The sequence below is a fragment of the Lampris incognitus genome, chromosome 2 (assembly GCF_029633865.1).
Source record: "Lampris incognitus isolate fLamInc1 chromosome 2, fLamInc1.hap2, whole genome shotgun sequence".
In the NCBI taxonomy this organism is placed as follows: Eukaryota; Metazoa; Chordata; class Actinopteri; order Lampriformes; family Lampridae; genus Lampris; species Lampris incognitus.
Genome location: NC_079212.1, coordinates 28767757 through 28787338, shown reverse-complemented (window position 1 = coordinate 28787338; position 19582 = coordinate 28767757). Strand labels below are relative to the sequence as shown.

Here is a 19582-nt window from a genome sequence, read left to right as displayed (position 1 = left end):
ACATGTGTGGAGGAGAGATGCTGGGTATATTGGGAGAAGGATGCTGAATATGGAGCTGCCAGGGAAGAGGAGAAGAGGAAGGCCAAAGAGGAGGTTTATGGATGTGGTGAGGGAGGACATGCAGGTGGCTGGTGTGACAGAGGAAGACGCAGAAGACAGGAAGAAATGGAAACGGATGATCCACTGTGGCGACCCCTAACGGGAGCAGCCGAAAGTAGTAGTAGTAGTAGTAGACTGGATGAGGAGCTGTCTGTGCACTTCCCTAAAATCTTGAGATTCAAACGTACCCTGGGTAAACTAGATTTGGTGTGTCACAAATCCGAAAGCCAATCGCTGTCTAGCAAATACAGGGTGGGCAAAGAACCCTGAAACCTGCTGCGGAGAGCGGGCTTGTCAGTACAGAGAGCGAGTTTACATTAGCAAAGTGAAAGTTTTGACAGCAAACATGGTGGAGTGTGCAATTTTTTGGATGTTAACCGGACCCTGAAGCTTCCTTCCACTATTTACCTAAAATAGATAAATAAATAAAAAAAATCCCACTATACTGCTTAAATGGTTGGAATTTATTTACAGACATCGGGCTCACATGCTGGAGGGACTGGAGTGTTTCCATAACCTAATGCAAAAGTCACTGGGTTTTCACAAGGTATTAAGTTTTGCATTCTAGTGCTGTGCCGAATATTTATTCTGGGCGTGTGACAGTGAGCGGAAGTCCGTATGTAAGTTATGTATTTCTTTTACTCAACCAACAGTCAAATGAAAGCTTTCTGCACATTTGCTTTGTGATTTATAGCTAGCATTAACTATGTTAGCTTTTTGCTAGCTGTTGCTAGTTGTTTGATAATAGTAAAACTGTAAACTGTGGTGATATACAATTGAGGGTAGATTCACCAGGGGCTGGTGCTCCTCTAAGGCAGACATTTTAGAGTGCTGACGTAGGCACTGCTTAGAGTTTCCGGGGTGGAGTCATGTTTGCAGCAGCCTATCGGTTAGCTGGTTGTCACGAGAGATTGTGCTGTATCGGTGTTGTTTTGTGTGGCGAGTAAACGGAATTGACTCGACTGGATGTCTCCGTCTCCTCATTCCTGCACTCCCACAAAACGATCTATTTAGCGAACATTTCAAAGACCAGTCACATGAAGCGATGACGGTGGCCCGGGTGGGTTGTTTTGCACCCGAAAAATGGCGCGGTGTGCAATGTAAACCTCTTTTCCAGTCTGGACTTCGATCCCGACCGGGCACACACGGGTCCCCCCCCCCCCACTCCGGTGCGGGTCACCTCACCCTGACGTCCCGGCGATTTTTCATTTTAGACTCCTGCCAATGAGCCAGTTCCCAGGCAAACTTGGTTGGCTATCAAGATAAAGAGATATTACACGTCATATAAAAATCTCAGCCAGACGGAATATATCGTTCTCCATTGATTCGACCCATCCATCCATTATCCAAACCACGTGTCGTGCTCTCAGGGTCGTGGGGATGCTGGAGCCTATCCCAGCAGTCAGTGACTAGACCTCTGGTGTATAATTACATGATAATGTGAACACACTGTAACATCGTAGCAGATCTGATTGTATGTTTCACAACCACTACTGTGTGAGCAACTGCCTGTTTCAAGCGAACAAACGACATAAACAAATAAAAGATGCTAACTACACTTACCATTTTGATACGTCTGCTAGTCGACGATTTTGTTGCTCAACAGAGTCAATTTTACTGCAGCGCACGCAGATCGGACAGGTGTAGGGCCGAATTTTTTTTTTTAAGATTTCTATAAGTGTCTGCGTGGGTGTCCTCCTGTTTCCTCCCACAGTCCAATTTGAACTGTGCAAAGACATGTAGGTCAGGTGAATCGGCCATACTAAATTGTCCCTATAGATTTTTCACACTGGCCAAAAAACCCGCGGGTTTTTTTTGGGGGGGGGCAGTGTGAAACAGTGGCGCCCCCAAGGGGTGGCCAAGGGTAGCCACAGCTACCCTGATACTAGCCCTCCCCCCCCCGCTGCCCCCCCCCAGCCACGAGTGGCACATGCAGAATATACTTCTGATTATGCATAATACGCTTCTATCTGATATTTCAATTTTTCATTTTTTGACATATACAATATAACAATGAATCGTCTGACACGTTACAATAAATACAGATACATAGCACATTAAAGCAGAATTGTTGTGGAACTCAAAATGTTAACTGTACGTCTCTAAGTCTATGCACATCAGATATTTAGTAACATTAACTAAAAAAAAGAAAGAAAACAAATTATTTCAGTATGCGATTCCTTAACTCTCACATTGACAGTTTTCAACTAGCCTATACAGTATACTACAACAGCATAATAGAATTCCGGAAATTCAGTCATGGCTTTTGGTTTTGGTGTGCCACCCCAAGATTTTCAGTGGCCCCATTTGGCCACCCCTATGAAAAATTTCTGGGAGCGCCACTGGTGTGAAAGGGGTATACGTGTGAATGTGTCGGCCTTGTGATGGACTGGCGGCCTGTCCAGGGTGTCTCCTCATCTGTCGCCCAATGACTGCTGGGATATGCTCCAGCATCCCGCGACCCTAAATTGGATAGGCGGTTTGGATAATGGATGGATTTAACAGAGTCCGAGTCGGGGTCTGACTGAGGCTCAAACATGTATGGCTGAATCTCTCCGATGTTTGCTCTAACGCCAGCATCTTGATGTGACGGTCCAACGGTCAACCTAGCAAGCAGTGGTGGTGAGCAGGGCACAAGGCCTGACCTATTTGCATATTCATAGATCCTGATTTTCAGTAAGAAAGAGTAGCTGTGCTTCCAGCCCATTTTCAGAGGGTTTTTTTTCTTCTTTTTTTTGTAGGAAAACCATTTTAGACAATGTATTAATCATCTCAGAGCATTTTTAAACTTTAAAAAGAGTCTGGAGGGATACTTTCAGTCTGCGCATGAGGCATAAATAATGTATTCAGACAGACATGCTTTAAAGTGTACCCCACGTGTAAATGTACTGAGAAGCCCATCAATGCCAGCAAACATACTGGGCTGGGGGGCTTCAACTGAGTAAACTGATATAAATTAGGGAAGACAAAACAGAAGGATGGTATGCTGGCCCCCATTATGGTATTTCACACAAGGAAACAGCTGAGGATAAACAACCATTTCCCCTGTTTTGCTAGGATGATGACTGTGAATTTGAAACAACAGATTTCAAAAGGGAGGCAGATTCTCCAGATTCTCACATAGTGAAATAAAAGATGTCCAACTGAGAGAATCCTCCCAGGTTCTTCCAGTTTTCTGGGTCAAGACCCTGCACTCATTGTGCTCGTTAATGTGCTGTGACCATAAATAAATAAACAAATAAATCACATCTTCCGCATCTTCATCAGTAGAATTCCTGTGTAATGTCTCACAAATGTCTCCATCCCCTGTAGTAAGTTTGTCCGACGCTGCCTCCGTTGTTATGATGCATCCTACAGCGCTCGCCTTTGATGCTTTCTGATAATTGCTAAGCGCTTTCTCCTGGCTCTGTGCAAAGGTCACCGACAAACAAATGTTGCAAAACGCCAAAACAAAGCTGTGAACAAGCGATGCACATGAGACGGGTGGACTGCAAACGAATCCAGTGGATATAGTATGTGTGTCCATAAAGCATATAATCAAAGACAGAGTGGCAGCTTACAAGGAAGTAATATATAATCACTTTATCTTGTCTGACAGAATCAGTTATTATCGTGAATTTATTCTAGAATATGATCAAACTGTGTATCTGTTAAACTTCAACAGATGAGAGTCTACACTTGGGCGAGGTAATAATCCACTCAACGCTACGGTATATGAGTCACACACGTACACACACCCTAATGGCACACTGGCTAAAAAGAAAGCTGAAAACACACAACATGACTGCAGCAATAGGAGGCGGTTTCACACCTCCACAAACATCTGCCAGCTATGACGGCGCTGAAGTCTGGCATCAAAAGCATTCCTCTCATGAACAAACAACTCTACGCCTTTGGAAACCAAAAACTTTCTACTTTGCCTGTACGCAGAAAGCACAAGCCATGTCAAATTGAATGAGTTTGACTACTTGGGTTTTACAGTCTTAAAATTCAGAATGTTTCCGTGGAAATGTGATAAAACAGAATACACAATTAAGCAAATACTCTGGGCGCTCCAGAAAGGCTCTCAAGCATGGGTGCCATCCTACTGATTAAAAGCAGTGTGCGCTATAACAACTGGTGCTTAATCCCGGCCTCGTGAATTTCAAAGGGTTTTAGTGTGGTTGACCAAGTCAGGTAAAAAGAGGGGCTCATCAAAAAACCAGTTCTGGGTGAACAGTGCCTTTGAGTATGTTTCTCAATGTGTCCTTCTGTCTCTTGAACGGTTTGTGTGCGTGTGTGTGCGAGTTGGTGAATTTGTGTTTTCTTTAGTGTTTGTGGGAGTGCACTTTTTGACAATGTATTTCCTCCTTTCCATCTGTAAATAAAAACAAATCATTGTTTTTTGGGGGGTGGGGGGAGATATCAGAATATCTAACCATCAACTATGACCAAACCATATTGTGTATGCAGATAAGTTGATTGCCTTTTGTGCAGCAAATTCCATCCACACTATACTACCTTGTGTTATCTTGCCCACTTTTGGTGTGGCAGGAAATATGAGTGAATGTGCCGGTTATCTGCATATCACTGTGCGGTGAGAACATGAATAACCCCGCTATACTTCAGTGTGTTTGACAGATAAACAAAACAGAAGCACATTCTGTCTCTAACAGTATTCATATCAATCAAATACATTGTTGAGAATGAAGGACTGAGAGTCCTTTTCTTGTGCCTTATCGGTTATTGGAAGGTGAAAATGTGCTTACTTTCACAATGTCCTGATGCCCTTCTCAGACCGCATCTCTGTATGGTGCCACAGTTCTTAAAATGTAGACCGAGTAGGATTTGTAGGTGGCGGTTTGTAAACACAACGTTCAAAATTGGCCCCTCCCCCCAGCTTAACGTCAGCAGAAGGACACGCCCCCTCACCGCAGTAGCCAGAACACATCCCAGTGTACAGGCCAACTCCCCATCACTCTTTATTTCCATCCTCTCCTTCAGGGCTCGCCAGCGGGTGAAAGACAGCCCCAGATTCACTCTCGTTTTGGAACGAGCTTTGCCCGCTCGGCGTTTCGCCTCACTATATTTGTGTCCTTTTGGCGCGGTGTCTGCCGTAGTCGTAGCTTCCTCTTGGGTGCGTGCTTATGATCTCGACCTGGCACCTGGTCGCTACGTTTTTATAGAGTCCCGCTGCCCAAAGGTTAACGCCCAGAAACGTCCCGTACACAGCAAGATAAGAAAACACAGGCAGAGGACAGGGTCTCTGCAGACACAGACACCGCCACACTCCTCTATTGAATCATAAGTAATGATTGAGAGGGATTAATTTGTATGCATCCATACATTGATTTTTAGGAAAATCCTACTCATTGTACCTTTAAGACTTGCACCACAAAGTAACCAAGTTCAACTAGTTATCAGGAAGTACAGGAACAAAAACCCCCCCAAAAAAACACTTGACACTCAGCAAGTTCCATAGCTTAAAAGGCCACAAATTTACAAAGACAAGTCAACCTGGCAAAGGTAATTAAATTATGTATGATCTTACACACCTTACCAGGACTCATGTCAGTGCTATAACATGTCCCTTGTCTTCTCTCTGCGAGCACCTGAGCCCTATGCTAAACTAGTAATCATCCACAACTGGAATCCACACAAACAACCAGCCCCTGACAACTCTCTGACACACATCAAACAGACCTGTCAAACAAACCTGCACTTCCAGTATTATGCAAAAGAGCAAAGAAGCCAACAAGTTAAAGTTGCACACAAGCGTAGGAGGTGTCTGGGGAAAAAGCTTGCGTGAGCATGCCATATTTCAAAAGTCTTTGAAAGAGTTCAACCAAAACATTGCAAAGCATGCATGCATGGAAATCTGATGGCAATAAAGGGAAAAACAGTAAGCGCTGCAGTGGCAGCCTGTTAGTGCTCTACTTTCTTCACTTGGTTGGCACTATTCTAGAGGTTGACTTGACCCGCAGCTGATATAGGTATTGATTTTTTGGAGGTGGTGCCTGTGGTCGTACATTACAGCTGATTTGTTCTGGAAATTTGATTAGAAGTGCAGTAGCGTAAAGGGCTCGGAGGTCATCACAACACATAGTTACTGAGCATCATTCGCCAAACACCCACCACTATCCTGCACTCCTACACCAAAAAGAGCCATTCATTTCTTCACTTGCCCTTTAATATAAATGTTATGTTTGCAGAGCATGTGTATACGTGCAGAGTTCTGTGTTGGAGTATAATTCATCTGAGTATAGACGAGTTCCCTCAGTCAAGGGTTAAGTGGTTAATACTGTGTGAGGACATGTGAAGAGCTGCTTCCAAATGAGACCTCGTCTGGCATGCAAACACTCAGCAAGCCATTGCATTTTACTACCTTAAATCCGGATACTCAAACATGGTCCCCGATGTTGGTTATTTCCTGGGCAAAAGGAATTTACCCCGGCAACTAAACATTAACCTCATGGCAAACCTGGAGGTAATTAAGGGTGATAATTGGAAACATGTCCCAACTTTGAAAACCAGAGCCTGTTGTCTACAACAACTTGACGTGAAATGACGCATGGCAACAAGAACAATGTCCTACTGAGTCTCAGTGTGGCAGTACAGACGATGTCCCTTGGCTGTGCTTAAAATTGACAATGAGCAGCATTCAGAAGCTTAATCAGAGTGCCACCGTGAGAAAGAGCCACAGGAGGGACATCATGGAGATCGCCTGTCACACTCAGCTTCATCCCTTCGAGTGCGGATGCCACAAGGAAACCCCTTCACACCTTTGTTCACCCTGACACATTTTCCATCTCCATCTTCTACTGGTCTACTGGTGTTGCAAAGGGACAGAGAGGAATCAGGCAGTGAGTGAGCGGAGCGGTCTGTCTCGGTCTGCCAGTCAAAACTCGTCATTGATTAATTGGATCATCTTGAGGTGCTACAGTGATATGTCCTGGGAATGTTTTTTAACATTCAGTTGATGTTTTGTCACATCAAATGGCAAATAATGTTTTGCAATTTCTATAGTTTTTAGTTTGAACTTGATTCAGTTGAAATAGCAATTTCAGGCAGGCTTCAAGTTAATTAAGCTAATTAATCGAGCTGATTAAGCAAAATTAAGTTATTTTCAAAGATAACCCAGCCTGAAATGTGTAAATGATTACACAATAAAAGGATGATGACGCATCCATAGGCTCAACTTTGTGAATCGTATTATTACATCATCTAACAATGCATATAGTCAGACAGACAGACACAGGCAGATAGATAGATAGATAGATAGATAGATAGATAGATAGATAGATAGATAGATAGATAGATAGATAGATAGATAGATAGATAGATAGATAGATAGATAGATAGATAGATAGATAGATAGATAGATAGATAGATAGATAGATAGATAGATAGATAGATAGATAGATAGATAGTTTATTGATCCCGAGGGAAATTGAAGCGTCATTATGGCTCACATAAACCAAAAGCACACAATATCAAAATAAATTAATAAATAAAATACTATAGAGAATATACAAATATAAAGACCTAAAGTAAAATGAAGTACTCGGTGCCTATAAGATAAAATAGAATAAAGAGATGTATATTTATATATAGAAGCAGGGTGGATCAAGAGCATTGGTAGAAAAATAGAAAATAAAAAATAAAGCAGATTTACACTAAGAAAAAGATACAGCAGCATGTTCAGTTACTGCACAGGGTACAGCTATTGCACAGCATGTAATGCACACCATATTGCACATATGTGATGATCTTTCTGCAATATGTTAATCAAGAATTAAATACAACTGACAACAACAAAAAGTGCATCTGTGGTTTATGAAAAGCCCCCCCCCAAAAAAAACACACCAGTATAAATTCTGTCTATACGTGAAGGTTATTTTGTTACTCTGTCAAAATGACAAAGGGACAACAAGGATGTCCACTCACAGTGACTACACCTGTTGATACCCTGACACTGACATCTGACCTCAGCTCCTGTCATCTCAGCCTATTCTTCTCATTGGTGGGGGGAAAAGAAAGAGATGAGAAGAAGAAAGCTGCCCCATAAGCTCCAAAGGAGACTGGATATTTAGAGACAAGTTGAAATAAATACCATTTTACCATGTTTAGAAATAACAGCTGTTGGACGCCCCTCTCAATCCCTGGGATTAGCATTCATCACTAAAGGGCTCAGACAATGAAAGTAGTCAAATCGGCCTCTATAGAACGGGGCCTGCCTACTCTTGCAGTGCCCTGTCCCACTTAAACACACACACACACACACACACACACGTGCACACATCGTGTTCCACTCCCACCTTTAGCATATGTTCCACCCCCACACCACCCTCCAGTTTACACACCAAAAACATACAGAGATGACATTCCTCAAACCTAAGGCGGGCTGAAAGAGAACGAGGAAAGAATGGACCTGTCTTGCTGTCACTTTGAAAAGAAAAACATTATTGGTCCTTCTTTCAAAGGCCTCACATCTGCAACTTTGCTGTCTACATAGACAGGGCAGTAAATGATACTTGAAGATTAATCTTACTGCCTTGACAATTGATTGGCTGTATGAAGGGAGCCTTAGCCAATACTGGAATCCCAAATGTGATGTTAAGCAGTATCATGCATAATCTGTGCAGATAGAAAGATCCAACACCTTCACAATCACTTAAAATGCCTGACGTGTGGGACAGCAATGATAAATGTTAAGCATTACACAAAAATACATTATAGTCATCACCAAATAATAGTATAAATATGTCATTTTCATTTGGGAAATTTAAGGTTGAATTTATAGAGATGGCATACTTGTGTATGCTGAAGGTTTTTCAACACAAATTGGCAAAGACATCGGGTGTTAACCCTTAGCTTATTTAGAGAGGTAAGTGAGGGGAAACAATTCACCGGAAATCCAAAATCGATTTTCCGCAACTCCTCTTGCTTATGAAAAATTCATCTGAAATAGAGGATGAAACCACATACAAATGACAGGCTGGGAAAAAATGAGCTCTTAAACATCTGCTGCAACATGTTGAGAGAATAAGACTCATAATGAGTCATCCACACCTAAAAGTGTAGCCCCAAATACTTTCCTCAAATATCATTATATGTACAGCAAGCTATGACAGGAGCTCACAAAAACAAAACACAAAATAAATCAGATCAGGCTATCCACTGTGCTCTCTCGCCTTTTAAACTACAATATGCTGCAAAAAAAGAAACTGCTGATACAAGAGTTGTGTGGAAAAGTGTCACATAGCCACTCATGTGAGTCACCTTTTCCCAAGAAACTAAAAAGGTCTGCAGTTGCCATTTGTTTCTAAGATACCATCTTCATAAAGATGGAGTTCTCGAGATGTATGATGATAAGATAAACCTCTGCTTCTGTGGAAGAGCATAAACCAGTTTGGTATTTCATGTGTGGCTCCAGAAACTGTGACTGTCATGTTTTTCTTATCTTTTACCGGGCTACTTATTCCAGATATGGCCTTCCGCCATATTTGTTCACAAAAACACAACAGTCACTCATATCAAAAGTTTAAAAAGCATCTTCTAATCAGCCAAGCAGAACTGAATTATAGTGAGCCTGTAATAGCGCCCATCGGCACCGAACCTTGTGTGTGTCCTGTGCGATTGACGACCTCGCCACTGTTTTACACGGGGCCCGTGACAGCGGTGCCCCTTTTAAAAAGTGTCAGGCCCATGCCGCATTAGCATTTTGGATCACCATGAATGAAAGTGTTTGTTCTGGTGTTTGTGCCCAATTGAAAGAGTGCATTAAGGAGTATTTTTAGGGGTTCCCCTTAGCTGGGTTGGAAGTTTGGGAGTTGCTGTGCAGAAGGAAGTGCAGTCACACAGAAAACAAGTTTCCAAAGAACAAGATGGCTTGAATCAATCCGTACGCAGATGATACTACGCTCAACATTTTTTTTTTGTCTGTGAGCAACCAATTAGAGTGACAACATAAAACAGGTTGAATAAGCAAATCTTTCGACAGACATTAAACACTGTGGCAGGTTATGCTTAAACAGAGGCTTGTTGGCTTTCCAAGTATCAGCTGCATGCCTATTTACCCATGATGAGTTTGTAATTTACCCTATGGCAACTTTGCTAACTGCCAGCCACCACTCAGTCAAACAATTAATTTACTCTTACACAAAATAAGGATGTCAACTCTGATGAACATCAAGGCCTTCTTTTTTGTCACGCCACTACATCCCATTTTTTACAATAAATAATTGATAAAGGACATAATGGTGAGAACAAGGATACTTATGGCCATAATCTTTACGGAACCCATTGGCCACCACACTTTACATGATCTGCACCCTTATAAAAGAAACGCTGACCCCATATATTGTTCTTACAAACATTATGCGCACATCCACAAGCAAAAAGTCGATTAAATTATTTATTATGTAATTTCAATTGAAATAAATTGACAATCATTTAATAACCTGTGAGGAACACTTAGTCTGAGGCATCTTTAAGCAAAAATTACATAACCTATTCCATGGAACGAGGAACTCCGGACAACGTTCAATTTAGATGGACATGAACACATACAGGTAGGACAGGAGATTGCCTCAAACAAACATAGTCACACTGGTCACGGCAAATCTTCAGGTGCTTCTGATTCAATGTCAATCTGGTGTGCGTGCGCGCATGTGTGTGTGTGTGTGTGTGTGTGTGTGAGTGAGAGAGAGAGAGAGAGAGAGAGAGAGAGAGAGAGAGAGAGAGAGAGAGAGAGAGAGAGAGAGAGAGAGAGACAGAGAGAGAGAGAAACAGAGAGAGACAGAGAGAGACAGAGAGAAAGTGCAAGAGGGTTGGGAAAGGCGAGGGAGTCATGAGTGGGGTATCTGTGGCATAGGAGAGAGTATTCCATGGGAATAAAGCTCATTAGCATATGAATCAAATTCCAGCAGCAAGAAAAGACAGACTCAGTGCAGTCTGTTGTTGGGAATACCAGTGGTAGATGAGTAAAATAAGTGAGCTGTGTGCCGGGGTCAAATTTAATCCTACCATGGTATGCTCCAAGGGTGGAGCCAGAGACTTCAGAGACCCCTGGAAAATATGATTATCAAACATGAAAAATTACCATAAAATATGAATCCAAATGATCTTAAAGCTTGGCATCAGGGCAGGCAAATCATTAAATACAAGATTATTGTCATTCAGCGGCATTGCATCACTATGAAATTCCGACATTGTCATGTCGTGATACATAAATTTGTTGTCTAAATAAATGACAACCAAAATCTGCTATCCAACATTTCTCACAGAATGAGTGAGGACTGAAACATTCGAGGGAGTATTATTTGAAAAGTAGTTTTGATTTGATATAATTTACATTACCAAACAGCTCAATCTGATGAACCTCAGCTGGGTTCTTGCACATGATCATTTTGAATATGCAAGCATATATCATGATGTAATTGGTATCGTTTGAAATTCCCTATAATTATCATTATTTTATTTTCCATACCGCCCAGCACTGATTGCAATGGGGATCATGGTCTATATTCACTATTATGAACTCTGTGACTTCTATCAATGGCAAGGAAAACGCTAAAGAGTTATCTAAGTTAATGAAAGTCTCTTCAGTACCTGTGTAAATACCCCCCATGTCTACCCCACCTATACCCCCCCACCCCCAACACATACATTCATACACACAAATATAAACACTGCTTTGTCAGCAGATGTGGTTTTAAACTACCACACAGACATGCAAGACTCCATCCACAACCCCAGTAAACAGGTTCACTTTAAAGACTAACACATCAACCATCCTCCCTCAAGAACCGAAATCCACAAACATGAACAACTCGAGGGCTGCGTGCCACAATTAATGATATTCCTGCCCAGTGGTGTGGCTCTGTAACGGCTCACCCAAATTTGTTCAACCTTGAAGCAGAAAACGCATGTACTGACATGTCTGCCAAGCGTCACTGCAAAATTCTTGTCTCGTGTCAACCTTCAGGAAGCTTTACACTATTGTGTTGCCCCTATTGTGAATTTCTAATGAGCAGCTCATTCTAGTTTTGATTATGTGTCATGCTGTGATTTTGAACGAGTCTGTCTTGGCTGCCCCCCCCCCCCACACACACACACACACACAGCCCCCTCCTCCAGGCAGGGAACTGGTACCAAAATACAGGGAAACTCGAACTCAGCGGGAAGGGACCACAAGCGGAGAAGATGTTTACTTCATAGTCTGGCAACTAGGACACACTGTCACTGTCAACAAGGCTATGTATGTGTCACAGAGTATTTCTGTACTTCGGTTTCAAAATGAGGGTTGTCCCATAAGAGGGGTCCTAACAGTGAGGGCACTGTTTAAGAGTTCCAGTCTCGGTGAATGGAGTGAAGAGCATCTCAAGTGCCAGCAAACCATGTTCCTCACTCACCAGGAGGAATGCGGCCTATTGTCTATTGAACTTGTACAAATGCTCCTGAAAATGCAGTTCGGGGTGAGGTGGGGGTCTTTTAGGGGGAGGGGAGGGAGGTTGAGGGTAGTTTATGTGGGTGTTCCAAAAGCCGGAAATCTACAGGTCCATTTCTCACAATAGGTGGTCGCGGGAGAGAACATGGTTACTCCTTCTCAGAAGGGTGCAAAGTTATTTCTGCCCCCTGTGTGAGGCGGTGAGTCCACCAAACAGTTGTCTGTCAAAGCAGTCATGACCTTTGCCCTTGGTTTTTTTTAAAAGGCTAGCAGGGCTGGGAGGCAGAAAGCCAGACACCACAGTTACAGGAATGCTAGTGTCTACCAAAGAAATTTACTAGGAACAAAGACAATTACAGAGAAATCTCTACGATAGTCAAGCCTTACAGGATTCAAGCATTGTCAAATGAAATAATAGATGACAAGATTTTTTCTGCTAAACTACTCGATTGTAACGTGCACGGATAAGTAGACACGCTGGCCATTGGCTAACGGATCAGATATTTCAGTCGAGTGGTTCGCGATGTCTCCCGCGGTGCGGGAGATACGGGTTCGCGTCCCGGCTGCGGCAGTTCCTGTGGTTGCCCCCCGAATTCGTTACACTATGTTGAAATGTTGAAACCCGGATTGTATGTTCTTGTATGTTCATGAAAAAGAAAACAAGACTGACAGGCTCAATATGAAAATTAATATAAAGGATGAAAACTACCCCCCCCTTTTTTTTCTCCCCACTAGTATCCGGCCAATTACCCTACTCGTCCGAGCAGTCCGGGTCGTTGCTCCACCCCCTCTGCCGATCCGAGGAGCACTGAAGACTACCACATGCCTCCTCCGGCTTCCCCCGATACATGTGGAGTCGCCAGCCGCTTCTTTTCAACTCACAGTGAGGAGTTTCACCAGGGGGACGTAGCGCGTGGGAGGATCACGCTATTACGCCCAGTTCCCCCTCCCCCCTGAACAGGGGCCCCGACCAGAGGAGGCGTTAGTGCAGCGAACAGGAAACACACCCACGTCCGGTTTCCCACCCGCAGATACGGCCAATTGTGTTACCTCCGACCAAGCCAGAGGTAACACGGGGATTCGAACTGGCGATCCCCGTGATGGTAGGCAACGAAATAGACCACTACGCTACCCGGGCGCCATGAAAACGCTATTTAAAAAACAAATGACTGAAAATTGTCAAAGGTCAGTAATACCTGTGAAATACCTACAGGGGCGCGTCAAGTGAGTATTTCACAAGTACCCAGACGAAGACTGGCTGCCCTCAGAGAAACGCAATAAATTCGCCTATCAAACGAGCATCTGGTTCATCTGTTCAGCTTCTCCGTTGCCACCGTCGTCTTCCAAACAAAGCCTACAAAGCGTCATTAGACAGCCAGAGTTGGGGATGGGACTCCATCATATCTTGGAGAAACAGGGAGTGACTACATTAACCTTTACAACGCAACAAGAGCGCACACGAAGACTGCACAGCGGAGCCTTCAACCACTATTCAAGTTTTCTATCAGAAAAACTGCACGGCCCAAATACCCTTGATGGCTTGTCTGTTGTCAACCTGTGCCGTTTCAGGATTGACATCGCAATATACACATGTTCACAGGTCACATCGCAGAGGGTGCAACGTGAGGCAAATTGGGGTCATCAGTCATGTTAGGTGAAAACTGTTATTGCTGGATAGAAAATGAAGTCTAGCAAGGTCTGCTTCTTTCTTGGCTATTCGAGGTAAAATACTGCAGCACGCCTGACAAATAATTCTGTTTGGACTGATCCAATGACTTCTTCTTATTCCCCTCTGTAAAACCCCCCTAGCCAGTGCTAGACTGATAAAACCTTTGCTTTGAGAGTTAAAAGCTGCGTATAGCCTGTGAAATCACGTGACTCCGTTTTATTCTTTAATCCTGCAATACAAATTGCACGAAACAGAAATACCGCAAGATTGATACCTGTCGATATCGCTCAGCGCTGGTTTGCGATGTAACACATGCGGAAAACATCAAACATCGATATCGACAACACTTGTCTGACCAGTCTCACTTCATTCCTTACCCTCTTTTACTGCTTTTCAACCGCAAAACCGCATCATTAGTACGTACTCACTCACCATGGAGATCGCTTTAACTCTGCATGCATGCATTATCTGTAGATTATCTACTTAAACAGTAGCTTCCAATAGTGGAGCTACTCGAGCGCGTTTTCTAAGACCATTGATATGTAAAACCTATGAATGTTGTACTGCTCTGGGAAAGCAAACAGCATTTTTGAGTCAGACGTTTTTAAACAGAAATTCTATTCTGCAGAAGCTCTGATTGAAAGTGCATGCACCTCCATAATCCACATTAATAAATTAGAGGTACTGTTAAGGTCAACCGTTTAGTGAGTTTTGAGGGGGAAAAAGATGTTAGGTTATTTGGTATTGCATTGGTAGAGTAAGTACTCTATGTACCGTGTACATATCAGACTTTCCTTGATGGCTACTGCCCTTAACTAAGCTACAGCCGCTCCCCCACATTTATTGTTTTGGGGGGAACGACCTCATTCCATTCAATTATGTCCACAAGTAATGTGGGCTTTTGGCAGAAAGAATGGGACAGTGCGTTGTCATTTTGAAAAGAAAAATAAAATCCGATTACAGATCCAGTATCTCAAACTTATTCAAAGAAAGTGAAACATTAGACACACCATACAATGCCTGCAAGGAGATAGGATCCATATTTCTTTCTTCCTTTGCCCTGCAATAGCTCTCCCCAGCAAAATTGATATTTCAAGGTGATTAATCCCCAAGAAGAGGTTAGAGACGACCGGGAATTATTTTTTTGAACGGTCGTGTATTCATTCACATATGCAAGTTCAGGGAGGATACCCACAAGACCAAAGCAAAGAAATAGATCAGACGCACGTGGCAGTTAACTTTTGAAGACCCCCCATTTCAGAGCTCCCTGAAGAAACTTTGGGAAGACTGGTAAGGTGGCTAAACTTTCTAATGTCGCCGTACTATGAGTCATCTTTTTTTTAATGAGGAAAAACACAGATTAACGGGGTAGTCTGCTGCTGCTATCCGCTACACGAAACTACACAATCTTCACAGCTCTTCTTAGCATCAACCGGAAACTGCTTCTTATCCACGGGGTCGCATTCCGGAACTGCCGCGGCCGAGAAAGCGAACCCGTATCGCCCGCACCGCAGGAGGCATCGCTAACCGCTCGACTAAAGGGGCGGACCTACGAGCCAGCGGCCAGCGTGTCTTCTTATCCATGCACGTTACACTAGGGTCTTTTTGGTATTTATACTATATCCTTTCGCCCAAAGCCATGGCAGAGGCAGTGCCTGCAGGCGGACTGGCACAGGATTTTGTCCTTTCCTGTGCGACGTTGATTAAGTAGTTGAAGTCTACCCCCCCCCCTCCTGCCTGGTAAGGCTCTTACAGGGTCCTAACTGTTCCAAATGGATAACAATGGGACTGCACAGGTGCTGACAGCAGCTAAATATATTCTGCTCGGTGTCAGCGCACATTTGGCAGCATTTCAAACTCACTCAGTGTATCGCACGACGGCAGCGCACCGTTTAAGCACATTCAGAGAGTGCCTACAATGAACCGGATTTCATCCTCTCTTTAAAACCCGAGTTTAAACCGGTTTAGAACTACGTGATAAACAGTAAGAAACCTGTCCAAAGGCATCTAATTAGACAATTATAGAGGTGGTTTGAGAGCAATTTACTCTCCTCGCTCTCCGGGAGGCAAATACGTGTGAGGAGATGTTGTACTCAGCACGTGGCGACGCAAGCGAGTTACACCTCCCCCCCGTTAGTGGAGGTGTGTTTGGAGGCTTGACAATTTGGCAGGGCTTGTCAGGTTTTTGTCTATGTAGCGTTAGGTTGATGGCCTCTCACTCTCACCACTGGGGAGTCCCTTGACTTGGAAACTGTTGGTTTCCATCACGCAGTGATAGAGTGCTATGATATTTCCAGAGTGAATCCACTGAGAGGTGGCGTTCAGGAGTTCCTATCGTAAGAAGCTGCGCTCAGACAGACCACTCATCATCTGGTATTTAAGCTTTATCGTTCCAGTCAAGTCTGTTATGGACTAGAAAATGCCAGTGAGCCACGTGGGTGATAGTTCAATTCATATTTGAGGAGCACACTTTAGTCTGAACAAGCATCCCAACATCTGTGTGTGTGTGTGTGTGTGTATTTGTGTGTGTGTGTGTGTGTGTGTGTGTGTGTGTGTGTGTGTGTGTGTGTGTGTGTGTGTGTGTGTGTGTGTGTATGTGTGTGCTGTTGTGGTGTTTGTGGGTTTATATGTGGAAGCACGGGCACACCTTCGACTAACTCATCTTGAGTTTTAACATGCATTTATGCGCATGTGCGTAAATATGTGCGCACACGCATTCACACTCCTACATTTTATAACTGCATGTTGAAAGGGAGAGGTGTTGAGGGACCTCAGCATGCCATAAATACACACAAAGCTTAACGTTTTTGTTGTTTTGTTTTGTTTTTATTTCCGATGAAAGGCTGACCCTTTTCCCATATAGCAACTTGTGTTGTTGTGAATTAATTCATGTAGAGCTTGGCTCACACATCACTGCGGTGAGTGAGTATCCCAGAGTACCCCAGGATTCCCCAATTACCACATCCCAGTCAAGTTGGGTTACACAATAAAAGAGACTCGACCCATTTCCCTGTTACAAAGCTGCAGAGGTTTGAAAAGGCTGGTTTCACGGGACCAATGCTCTGGGCTACTCAGCCACTGCCGGCCTCATTCCCTTCCTGACCAGCCCAGACCAGACCAGCCAGGGAGAGAGAGAGAGAGAGAGAGAGAGAGAGAGAGAGAGAGAGAGAGAGAGAGAGAGAGAGAGAGAGAGAGAGAGAGAGAGAGAGAGAGAGAGAGAGAGAGAGAGAGAGAGAGAGAGATTGTAGCACGTTTTACACATGTAACATTTGATGTAACTTTTGATATTCAGAAAACCACAAAATTGAGTTTAACTGCTAAAATACATGATTTGTTTTGATGCAACATCACGTAGTAGGTGGGTGTGAACTGCGTCAGCAGACAATTACAAGTCAAACGCCTCAATTATAATGACTCCTGCATGACTTCATGAACTCAGTCCCATTTTATGAAAAAATACAGTGGCTTTTTTTGCTCTTATCACATTTAAAGCCTTTTTTAACGAGTGATGATGCGTGAAAATGTTCATATGCAGTGAACTGCCAAAGGTTACAAAACTGGTTTGACAGAATAAGCACAGTTGGTAAGTAAGTAACGAGTTGTACAGTTCTGGAATACAGAATTCTCGTTACAGAAAATGTAACGAGATGTTAATGTAACAGAAAAAATACAATGCGCACATTCAAATATACATTAAAAATGAGTTGAGACTTGCAGCCTACATATCAAGTGAATGAAGGGAATGACTGAAGGCGTTGCATGGTTGCAGACAGAAATAACACTGACATTACAATACGTTTTGATAAGTGGAGTGCCTGAGAGCGGAAAACCATATCACTGGGGCAGCGTGACCCAGGGGAATAAGGAATAAGGGCACCAGTATTAACCAGCAGCATGAACTCTTTAGCGACATACTAAGACTGTATCATATAGATAACTTCCCAAACTCTGGTGGAAACTATAGTGTAGCCATAGCATTTGAATGGAAAGTTTGACTGACGTAAATTTGAAAAGTTCCTACAAATTCTGTTTGATTCCAACTTGTCACAAGTGACGCAGAAATCACAGAGCGCGCGCTCGTCTGAAAATGACACAAACCGTCTAAGGACGGACAAGACCTGCTTCAGATATACACATGCAGGTATACGTGTGCATGCAGATAAATGAAGGTGTACAAATACACTCGTGAGCCAGCTAACCATCACGAATATAAAAAAAACTGTATCGACCATAGGCCAGTTAAAAAAAAAAAGAAAAGAAAAAAACCTGTCTTCTCCGACGGGAAATCTGCCATATGGAAAAGGAAAAACAGTGTGAGTTGTAATCCATCACGGCAGCTTGGAGAAGGGCACAACCTGGTCGCTGAATGGCGCAACAGTTGGAAGAAGGTTAATAAAGTTTGACTTACTTATGAAGTCAAGATGTCCAGTGAAGCCAAACTTGTGTGAGACGCCGACAGACGTGCAGATTATGTTAACAACTGTGACTCGCGTCCTCGGAAGGTCGCTCCTCTATTTTAGACGTTGACATGACACACCGATCGTTAGCGAAGGTCAGAGCATGTGCGCTCACACTGACAAAAAAAAAAAGAAGAAGCCCTTAAAATGTGTCTGTCAAACGGGCGCGGGCGCGTGAGCGGCTGTGCGAGAGTGAGCGTGTCGCCTGTCAATCAGGGAACTGGGGCGTTATTTTTCATTCATAAAATCTCCCGGCACAGCGTCGGCTCGTTCAGCAGAATAAAGCGGAGCCTCATTATGGACCTGCGAATACATTTGCCGTCGGAGATTATAAGGGACAATCACTGCGCTTTCATGCACGTAATTGCCCTTTCCGAATATCTAAGGAGGATGAATTGGGCGGCTGGACGTTCCTTCCCACATCTTTTCTCAACAAATACTTAACGTTTACCAACTCGAACTCAAGAGATAGCAAAGGATAAACTTTACCTGATGCAAAACACAGATACAGGTGTTGGGTAAGATGGCAAGGACATTTCGCAACTGCAATGGGCTACCTGGAAATAGGTGCTTGTAAAGCAGCGTTTTGAGGACTTCCCACAGCTTTATGTTTTACACCCTTAAATATTTGTCACTTGTGCCCATAAAATGACTTTGATATCACATAACGGCATCTATTGTTACATGTATGAAGTGACTTAGTATTAGAAGACATGTGTTTTGCACTTAAATGTATTCATGTATGTAGGAGTTGATTGTATGTATTTATGTGTAATTTTTCCTCAGGGTAGATTTAAAAAAAACGTTTAAAAAAGCAATTATTGTATTTGTTAGAGTTATGTTGTGTTAGCTATGAAAAAAAGATTTGTGTCTCAGTGATGATATTTTAATACTTTTTCAGTATGTTGAAAATTCAAATGTGCCAGA

The 19582-nt window shown here is 43.1% G+C and overlaps 1 protein-coding gene across 1 annotated transcript in view; it reads right to left on the bottom strand.

Annotated features, from left to right (window-relative positions):
- Window positions 1–18740, bottom strand: part of LOC130134313 (neural cell adhesion molecule L1-like protein) — an 86426-nt gene extending 67686 nt beyond the window's left edge. The window contains exon 1 of the mRNA XM_056302233.1: window positions 18607–18740. The gene's annotated coding sequence lies outside the window, so the exon portion shown is untranslated. The remainder of the gene's footprint in view (window positions 1–18606) is intronic.
- Between the last annotated feature and the right edge of the window lie 842 nt (window positions 18741–19582).